Source organism: Rhinolophus sinicus, chromosome 2, assembly GCF_057876585.1.
Source record: "Rhinolophus sinicus isolate RSI-liver-muscle chromosome 2, RSI-T2T, whole genome shotgun sequence".
Taxonomy (NCBI): domain Eukaryota; kingdom Metazoa; phylum Chordata; class Mammalia; order Chiroptera; family Rhinolophidae; genus Rhinolophus; species Rhinolophus sinicus.
Genome location: NC_142502.1, coordinates 73294144 through 73302286, shown reverse-complemented (window position 1 = coordinate 73302286; position 8143 = coordinate 73294144). Strand labels below are relative to the sequence as shown.

At 43.2% G+C, this 8143-nt stretch overlaps 1 protein-coding gene across 1 annotated transcript in view; it reads left to right on the top strand.

The window, feature by feature from the left end:
- The first annotated feature begins 5483 nt into the window (after positions 1-5483).
- CD109 (CD109 molecule) overlaps positions 5484-8143 on the top strand; it is a 208463-nt gene continuing 205803 nt past the window's right edge. Inside the window, exon 1 of the mRNA XM_019749315.3 lies at positions 5484-5652. The gene's annotated coding sequence lies outside the window, so the exon portion shown is untranslated. The remainder of the gene's footprint in view (positions 5653-8143) is intronic.

Here is an 8143-nt window from a genome sequence, read left to right as displayed (position 1 = left end):
TTTCATGACCTAATCACTTTCCAAAGGCCCCACCTCCAAGTACCATCACATTGGGGATTAGGTTTCAACATATGCATTTTGAGGGGGACACAAACATTGTCTATAGCACTATGTAAATCAATTTTAAATGAAGCACAGTTCTCTGATATGTGACTATCAGATTTTTCTTAGCCATAAAGAGTTTAAACATTCAGAGAAATTTGTATCTATTGTGAAAGAGAAATGGAGAGGAGAAACAGTCCTGGTGAGGAGAGAAGGTTCTGGTTGTTGGTGAAGGCTTAGAGAAAATCCAGAGTCTTTCATTCATGTTAATTTACTTAGTTTAATTTCCTGAGACATTTATTAAGCCCGACAATATGACAGGGTTGAGGCTTGAGGCGGAGACAGAAATGAAGGACTTGGTTCCTCCCCTCAAACTGCTCAAAACCTGGGGTAATGAGAAGTTATAATGAGATGTAATACGTGATTTAACAGAAGTTAGCACAGTGTCACAGAGATACAGAGAAATAGTCTCTAATTCAATGTTCGGGATGTAGTGTATGGAGGGTTGCATCCAAAAGATGTTAATACTTGACTTAGGCCTTTTAAAAAAAATTGTTTTATGAAACATTTCAAACACTGAGAAGTACAGAAAGTAATACGACTACCATATGACTATCATCCCGATTTAACAGATGGTAATATGTCTGTCATATTCTTTTCTGTAGTTTCCAATGTTTGAGACATTTCAGAAAACAGGAGTTGGATCCCACACCCTGGCAAGCTCTTTTGCAATTAGTTGCTATAAGTATTTTGGAGGCAATACTCCTGATACATAAGCTCTACATCTTAGTAAACCTTGTGGATCTGTAACCTCATCTGGCCGTCACTCCAGCCCTCTGCAGTGCGCAGAATGAGAATCGGAGCTCTCATTTTGTAAGGCAGGAACTAGAGTCCACAGAGAAAGTTGATCGGAATAAATGCTGTAAGAACATGCAATTTTATTAAAAACACTTATATGTGTCATTTATTCTTCAGACGTGCATATTAGATAGTAGCTTCTGGATATGAAAAACCCACCAGAACTATTTTTTTTCTCATAAAAGACATCATAACAGTGAATATTTACAGCCCTTATAGCTGATGGGGGGCTTCATGCGCATTTAAGAACACAAGCTTCACAAAGCAGTGAGATTGACATAATGATGCTAATTTTTGAGACTGAGCCTCACAGAGGCCTCATAACTTGCCCACTGTTGCACTAGCCTGGAGCGGCAGATCTCAGGTCCTGATGCCATATTCATCTCACTATACCATGTGGCCAAAGTTTCACCAACTGGTGCAAAGTGCATAGTCTCTGGGGAAAGAGGCTTGAGTATTTGTGGCTCTGCCTTCCCTTCCAGTTTTGGGGCTGTAAGACCTGTGTGCATTGTAAGGGAACTGTTCTGTTTGACTCAGAGCGCGTTCGTTCACACAGTGCTGCTGCTTGTAAACAATGCAATTTTATCTCCCTCCTGTGGTGGCATTTTTTCAGTCCATTTTCCTTGTTGCCGCTTCTCTTCAGTTTATGGCCCTGTAGTTATCAGTGCTCTTGTCAACCCTTCTGACCTTTCTTCTAAATTTCTTGCACCAGCAGTTAGCATAGGATACCTAATCCTATCTTTAGCACCCTGCCAGAAAAAGCTGCCATATCACAGTGTAAAGTGTGGCTTCCTGAGCTGCCTCCTGGCAAAGGGCTCGTGCTTATCCACCTTTGGTCCAACCCCAGGGTCTATGGGTTCCAGGAGAGGTGATGAAGGGCTGTGACAAATGCCTGCCCTGGCAGACGGAGCAAGCGCTGGCTAGCTTGCGAGGTCAGTGTGGCCATGGCTGTCCCTGCGAAGGGCTTTCTATGCCTTCAGATGACAACTGCACCTGCACTGACCCACCTGCCTGGTGAGGCCTTCACAAGTGCCAGCATGTTTGGGGGTCTTTACTTCTAATCCACTGGCAGTTGCCACCGCTAGGCCACTGAAAGAAGCTAAGCAGGGTCCAAAAGAATTAGCTGCCAGTCTTGAGAGGCACCCTGAGGGAGAAGCCTGGGCCTAGAGAAGGCTGCAGACCTGCATTCAAGGTTGGGATGTTGGGAGGCTACAGAAAACTCTGACTCAGTATGGCTCAAAAGGGAAATTTATTAGTCTTCATAACCACAAGTAGGGTGAACTCCAGTCCTCGTGTGATCAGTGAGTGCCTCAGTGATGTCATTAAGGATACAGGGTTTTTCTGCCTCCTCATTCCTGCCGTCCTCAATGTTCGTGTCATCCCAACACCAGTCTTGCCAGTTCCCCTCATGGTTCCAAGATGGTTCCCACATAGGCTGCCAGGCAGTCAAAGCTACAGGCTTCCCTTGTCACTACTAGTAGGCGGACACCTCTCCCAAACACGGACTATAACTCCTCTGCTTCAGTCTGATCAGCCCAACTTAGGTGCCCAGACTACCACTCCTGGACCAGTATTGCTGGCCATGGGAATGCCAAGTTGAGGGGCTTAGACTACTTTGTCTCATATAGAAACTACTAGTCACATGTGGCCACTGGGCACTTGAAGTGTCAGTCTGAATTAAGATATGCTTTAAGTCTAAAATACTCATCATGTTCCGAAACCTCTCTCTCTCTCTCTCTCTCTCTCTCTCTCTCTCTCTCAAAGAAAATATCTGTAGATGTAAGAAATGCCCAACTTTGTAGAAAATTTTTATGAGTTTATTTGAGCCAAACTAATGACAATTGCAGAAGCAGCATTTCAAATGCTCTCAAGAATAAGTCTTGCAGTTTCTTTCTTGTATTTGAGATGAAGGACAGAATGTAAGGAAGATTACACGAAGGTGGGAGAAAGCAAGGTGGGGATTGGATTACAGGACAGTTAAGCTCACACTTTCACTTACTAGGAGGGATCTGAAAGAGGGCATTTCAAAGATGTGTGAACCTAGGTGCACAGAAACGATGGACACGGCTTGCTTATGGCAAAGATAAGCCTTTTCCTAAAGGAGTTATATGGAAAAAAAGAAAAGGAAATACAAAAAAATTTTTTAAAAAGCTATAGGCCTGGGTCATTACTACCCGCCATGACCTGCCCAGTTAGGAACCTATGATCTGATTACCCTGGGAGGTTATTTTCTATAGAAACCGGTTTTTGTCCACATATCTCTTTAATGTTTTTTTCATATTGATTACATGTTGAAATGATGACATGTTGGGTATACTGGGTTAAATAAAATTTATTATTAAAATTAATTTCACCTGTTTATTTTTACTTTTTTAATATGGCTACTAGAAAATTTAAAATTACAGATGCAACTTGCTTTATATTTCTATTGGGCAGCACTGGCTCAGAACTGGAGAGGGTCACATACCTGAATAAAATCGTGATTCTTTCAGAAGAAGGAAGTCTTCTCTTTGAAATAATCAATGCATCATTTTTCTTTGCAGGTATTTAATAAAGAGGATGGATGAAGTGCAAACAATGTGGGGCTATGCATTCACTGAGAACCATTTATGTGAAAATGTGCTGTGCTAACTGTTGTGGGAAAAAGAAATTGCTGACTGAGTAGGGGAGATAAGATATGTAGGCATGTGAGTGGTGCTGATAATAAGACTGCAGGATTTCAGATTTCGGAGAGAGCTTGTCTTGTGTGATGACAGAATGCCAGTTTGATCTGAGCCTTAAAGGTAGATGGGATTTCAATAAAAGAAGTCAAGTGGCAAGAACTGGCTTGGGAGACTTGGGAGATGTTTTAAGTGGAGAGAAAAGCACAGGGAAAATGCTACGGCAGGAAAGCGTAAACTGGAATTGTAGGTTAGTGGGAGCTGAGGGTTAGAGGAAAAGACTGGATCACACTCCTGAAGGCCTTATACCACCACTGTGGTGAATCCTACTAGCAGCTTTATTCTGGAACGGCTGATGGGAACATTTAGTAAAGAGCTATGGGCACCAGTAAAACACATCTTTAAGTACTTTAGCAAATGAGCTTACTTAAGCCAGTTCTCAAGTCTCCTATTGTTCTTAGGAAGTGTTCATAGTCCGGTCAGCATAGTTTAGTACTTGGGTGTATGTAATCCTGGGTTGCAATCCCATCTGTGCAATTTATTAGAGGTGAGATTTGGGACAATTTCCTTAACCTCTCTTTGCCTCGAGTTCCCTTTCTGTAAAACGGGAATGATAACACTATACTTCAAAGGGTTGTTGTGAGGATTAAATGAGTTAATATATGGAAAGTTCTTAGAACATAAAGTGCCTGCACATAGTATGTGCTATGAGTTTGTTTAAAAAAAAAAAATTGGTAGGCTATTGCTGACTACACGAAACAGGCAGCTAGAATGCCACTACTAGGGGGGACAAAAATTATTTTTTTCAAAATCTGTATATATGTAATAACTACATGGACATAAAGATAATGCACAGATTGAATCCTGTGGGAAGTACTACCCTCGGCAGGTCAGTCTGGCACAGTCAGGCTACTTCCACATCTCCTGCAACACTTGCGAACCCTGCTTGGCTGATGTCCGCAGAAATTGTTGCAGCATTTACGAATAAATCTCCAAGCATTTAACAAAAGTGGTGCAAAATATATTAACTAAGTCTAAGTGTTTCTAATAAAATAGGATATTTTTTCAAAATGTAGTGCTGAATTAGGCTTTATTTTCTTTTTAACATGCACCTCCACCAGCTTCCCTCCCTCCTTCCCTTTCACTGGGAGAAAGTGAAGAATAAAAACATGTTTTCTGAATTTAGATAAATTGCTCAAATCCCCTAAGGCGATCCTGGCTTGCCCCAGCCCGATTTTCTGTCCAGGTGTAATCATTAATAGCATTCCTTTCCCTCTTAAAAGTCGTGGTTTGGATGGTAAGCCATATGGTCATCTCATCTATGGGAAAAGGAGAGGGATTTGCATATGGGGCATTAGGGATATCAGTGCATGGGGGGTATGTGTTTTTGGATATGAGCAGAGAGATTTAGAGGTGCAAATTTCAGTTTGGGTGGCATTCTGGGCTTTGGGCCTGGCAGGAAGCTGTTCTGGGCAGGGCGCGGGGTAGCCCAGACTCCAGGGGTCGAGGGGCACCAACAGCGCAGTTGTACGCGGAGGTGAGGTCCCCTTTCCTCGCAGGGCATGTCCTCCCTGACCTCGTGCCATTCCACTCGGCTCTCAGAGCTGGGGCGCGACCTGCAAGACTGCCTGGGCTGCACTCAGACAGGACTCCTGGAAACACCTGGGCAGCTGGGGGTGGTCGTGGGGCCCCCGCCCACCCTGGGGACACTGGTGGGCCCCAACATACTCAGAGCTGGCCTGTCCCAGCGAGGACAGGTTTTCATCCCCCACACCGGCAAGCGCGCCAACGACCAAACGAGGGTATTAAATATTCTATTGATTTTCTAAACTTGGCTGCAGCTGCTGTGTTCCTCGAGAGTAACTGAGTCCCGGGCAAGAATCCCTAAGCCCGACACATTCTGTAGGAGACATTGCATTTTCCAGAAACGATTTTCTAACCACCAGGCCTCAAGCCAGCGTCTTCCCCGCGTCCCTGTTCCTGCCTGAAAAGACAGATTCCTGTCCTGTACAGTCGAAGCCGGCTCTTCCAACCTTAGTGAACCCTTTACCCTGGCCTGGGAGCAAAGGTTTGCCATAGTGCCTTTTTTCAGGTGAGTTACAAAAACGGGTGCAGGCTGGGCGGGGTGGCGCGGGAGCGGGAGAGGAGTCGGTTTGGGGTACCCGGGCCTCTGCAGTTTGCTAGTGCGGTGACCCTGGCCTCTGGGAACGAGCCCCGGGACCTGTGCTTTTGGATTCCACTGCTCCTGTGGGTTTTACAAATTTATCATTGTTATATTGTCATCTTAAGAGCTAGTTCTGCATTTTAGGTTAAAAACCAAGAAATGGGCATTGTTTTTTAGCGCCCCTGCTGCCGCGAGCTGCGGGTCGCCCCTCCCTCCTCCGGCGGGTGTAGACGCGGCGGGCGGGTGTAGATGCCGCCAGCGGCCGGTTCCGAGGCCCCGCTGTGACTTTCCATTGTTCCGGAGGCCGGTGCCCGCCCCGCCGCCCCGGCTGAGTCATTCTCTATTCTTCTCTTTGTGTTTCCTCTCTACGAGCGCGCAGAGATGGTTGCTCTAATAATCCTCTCTCCTCGGAGAAAATAAATCTAGTCTTTGATAGTTCTGATTCACGAGTCAGCTAAAATATGAGTCAATTCAAGTTTCCCGAGATCTGTAAATATCTACTCCACCCCACCCTGATGGGAAGTGACCGTAGTTCATGTTTCGCCACCAAGTGGCTCAAATCTGGAGGACGGCTGTGGTGTCCAGCGTAAAATGATCCGCGCGCTGTGAGTGGTTTCTAGGGCAGTGAAACTGCAGTGTATTCCAAGCTTCTGAAGGGGAGAGGGAGAGGGGGAGGGGCAGGGGGAGGAGGAGGGAGGGAGGGAGGGAGAGAGAGAGAAAGAGAGAGCGAGAGAAAGCGAGAGAGAATGCTTTAATAATTAGTTCTTTAAAAGCAGTTTTAAAAAATATAAAATCTTTACAGTAAATATATGGTGGACATTATACTGGGATAAGGGAGTAGAGAAAGTAACAACTGAATGGCATTCGCCAACGGTGTCTGGTTTTTTTTGGCAAGTAAACGTAAGTCATTTGACATGGCCTGTGGGCTGACCTGAATATCAACAAGGGCCACTTTGTAGGCCGAAGAAGCCACTCTAGCCCAGGCTGAGGTGTAAAGTTTATAGGGAGATGAAGCTGGAGGGTGGGGAACTCCTGCCTAGAGTTCGTGGTGCAAAAGCCAGGAGAACAATCAGTTCTGGGGCTGACCCTAAGTTTTTGTACTTTTTTTAAACAATGTATTTTTTCCTGATTAAAATAAATAATTTTTATTTTTGAAAATTTTAAAAAATAAGAAAGCACAAAGGAGAAAACATTTTAATTACCTGTTATCCTACTATCCAGAAGTAATCTCTGTTAACTTTGGTGTACATATTTAGTTTTTTTTTAACCTACGCATATTTTATTTAAACAAAAATGGAATCACTGTATTCAAGAGAATTGTAAACATATGCCCACACAAAACACCTGTACATGAATGTTCATAACCGCAGTATTCATAACTGCCAAAAAGGAAACAACCCAAATATGTCCATAAACTGATGAATGGATAAACAAAAAGTGGCACATTCATTCAATAGAACATTATTTGGCAATGTATGATACATGTTACAACATAGGTGAACTTTGAAAATGTGCCAAGAGTAGTTTTGGAGACTATTAGAGAAATGTTCATGATCTATTACTGAAGCCAGACACACACAGACCACATGCTATATGATTTCATTTGTATCAAATGTCCAGAATAGGAAAATCTATAGAGATGGAAAGTAGATTAGCTGTGGAATGGCCTGGGGGGCGGGGGGGGGGGGGGGGGGGCTGGGGGGGGAAAGGGGAGTGATTGCTAGTGTACAGAAGTTTCTTTTTGGAGTGATGAAATGTTCTGGAATTAGATTATGGGGTAGTTGCACAACTCTGTGAATGTACTAAAAACTACTGAATTGTACATTTTTTAAAAGGTGGATTTTATAGTGTATGAATTATATCTCAATAAAGCTGTTATTAAAAAATGTAATCACACTATACCTAGTAATATATTATGAACATTTCTCTAATAGTCTCCAAAACTACTCTTCTGTAACATTTTAATTATCAAAGTAATGCACATTCATTGTAAAAATATTTAAATAATTCAGAAGGCTAAAAATGAGAAAGTGAAGTATTTTTCCCCTGCACAACTTCAACACCTGCAGAGTACTGCTTAAAAATTATTTTTATCTCATACCCTTCTGTTTATAGAATCTTATGTTTAGCGCAAACCCACTGTCTTGTTTTTAATTTCCCCCTTCCCCCATCTCTACTCATTCTCCTCCCCTGCCCTGCCACTCACTCTAATGTGTTTACTATGTGTTCTAAATTATGCAAGTATCTTTGGAAAATATCATATTTTTTGTATGGGTTCTTAAATTTCAGAAGTGGTATTGGGCTATAAGTGTTCTTTTCACTCAATACTTTTTGAGGTCTCTGCATGTTCCTGAGTGGTGATATTATTCCATAGTAAACATTCACCACATTTAACTCATATATTTCCCTAGTGAGGGAC